The 2,407-nt window shown below is 41.5% G+C and overlaps 1 pseudogene; it reads right to left on the reverse strand.

Moving 5' to 3' along the window:
* Positions 1 to 685: 685 nt before the first annotated feature.
* Positions 686 to 785, reverse strand: LOC127109112 (uncharacterized; annotated as a pseudogene).
* Between the last annotated feature and the right edge of the window lie 1,622 nt (positions 786 to 2,407).

Raw genomic sequence — 2,407 nt, forward strand, 5'->3', positions numbered from 1 at the left:
TCTCGACTCACACAGTCGAGCGATCAAGTTTTTGGCGCCGTTGCCGGGGACTTCTATTCAATCGATATCGTAACTCTTCCGTTACGCTGTAGAGACTAAGGTTTCTTTTTCCTTCTATTCTTTCTTTCGTTGATTTGTATGCCACGCACTCGCTCTCAAGGCGAACCGCTCTATTTACGAATCAACGATATCGAACTATATCTCCGAGTCTTACGACGAATTCGGGAATATCGTGCTGAAAACAATCTCCCTCCTATAAACCTTCCTGATATCAAAAACATTTTTCCTTCTTTAACCGAGATGGCAGAACCAGCTCGTGCTCTTAGAGATTACGCCGCTCCATCACAAGATGAACCGCATTCAAGTATTGCTCCGCCCGCAATCGAAGCAAACAACTTTGAACTTAAACCTTCGTTGTTGCAGGCTGTGCAACAGAACCAATTCTCTGGAAATCTTACCGAAGATCCAAACCTTCATTTATCCGTATTTGTCCAATACGCTGATACTGTTAAAGCTAATGGTGTCACTTCAGAGGCAATTCGACTTCGTCTTTTTCCTTTCTCATTAAGAGATAGCGCTAGAAGATGGCTTCAATCTCTCCCTTCCAACTCAGTCACCACATGGAACGAGTTGAAGAAAGTTTTTCTTGCCCGATATTTTCCACCAAGCAAAACAGCTATGTTAAGAGCCCAGATAAACGGATTTAAACAGAAAGACAACGAGTCTCTTTTCGAAGCATGGGAAAGATACAAAGACATGATGAGACTTTGCCCACACCATGGTTTGAAAGACTGGTTAGTAATTCACACATTTTATAATGGTCTCTTATACAATACAAGGTTAACAATAGACGCCGCTGCAGGTGGTGCACTAATGAACAAACCTTATGCTGATGCTTACCAGCTTATCGAGAGCATGGCCCAAAACCACTATCAGTGGGGAACCGAACGAACAACAGTGGAAAAACCTCAACCGAAAACTGGCATGTACGAGATAAGTAACCTTGATCACGTTAATGCAAAAGTGGATGCTTTGGTCCAGAAGATTGAAAGTTTAAACGTATCACCTCCAACCGCCGTGGTTGCTATAACTCAGAATTGCGAGGTCTGTGGAATCCAAGGCCACACTCCTGCGGAATGTCAACTCTTGACTGGAATCCAAACAGAGCAAGTAAACTATGCTCAAGGAAGCCCCTATTCGAATACCTATAACCCAAATTGGAAAAACCATCCAAACTTTTCATATAAGAGTAATAATGCTTTATACGCACCTGGACAGTCTCCGAATCAAACCCCATCTGTACCTCCGGGATATCAGAAACCGAATCCTAACAATAATACCCCTAGAAAATCCAACTTGGAAATCATGATGGAAAACTTTATAGCTTCCCAACAACAAACCAATAAAGATTTCTTAAACCAGAACATACACACTGGCGAACAACTTAAACAACTAGCAAGCAAAGTAGATGCCTTGGCTACCCATAACAAAATGTTAGAAACACAAATATCTCAAGTAGCTCAACAACAAGCACCTACTGCTGCACTAACTGGTACATTCCCTGGACAGCCCCAACCTAATCCGAGAAGCCAAGCTCATGCAATTATATTAAGAAGTGGAACGGAAGTGGAAGGACCGTCTGATCCAAGGATAGAAAACCAAAACCCTAAGAAATCTACTGAGGAAAGTGAACCTAAGGAAAAGGAAGAGAGTAATAAGGATACCCTAGAAAAGAAGGAACCTTATGTACCTCCACCACCTTACAAACCACCTATACCTTACCCTCAAAGGCTTGTCAAAACCAAAGATGTAGGCCAATTTAGAAAATTTGTCGATCTCCTTAAACAATTAAACGTTACAATTCCGTTTACCGAAGCTATTACGCAGATGCCCTCATATGCTAAATTCTTAAAAGAAATTCTTTCTAATAAAAGGAAACTTGAGGATAGCGAAACCGTTACACTCCCTGCCGAATGTAGCGCTATAATCCAAAACATGCCCCCTAAACTCAAGGATCCGGGTAGCTTCTCTATACCCTGTCACATAGGAAAATTTGTCATCGACAAAACCTTATGCGATTTAGGAACCGGAATTAGCGTTATGCCTTTATCCATATGTAAGAGACTGGAAATGGGAGAATTAAGACCGACCAAAATGTCTGTGCAATTAGCAGATCGTTCCATCAAATATCCTGTAGGAATCCTTGAAAACGTTCCCGTACGCATAGGTCAGTTTTACATTCCCACTGACTTCACAATTATGGACATTAGAGAAGATGATACTACACCTATTATACTAGGAAGACCATTCTTAGCAACTGCCGGTGCAATCATAGACGTAAAACGAGGAAGACTCACCTTCGAAGTAGGTGAAGAGAAAATTGAATTCATTCTTTCCCAATTCTTGA

This window comes from Lathyrus oleraceus, chromosome 7 (genome assembly GCF_024323335.1).
Source record: "Lathyrus oleraceus cultivar Zhongwan6 chromosome 7, CAAS_Psat_ZW6_1.0, whole genome shotgun sequence".
NCBI classification, from domain to species: Eukaryota; Viridiplantae; Streptophyta; class Magnoliopsida; order Fabales; family Fabaceae; genus Lathyrus; species Lathyrus oleraceus.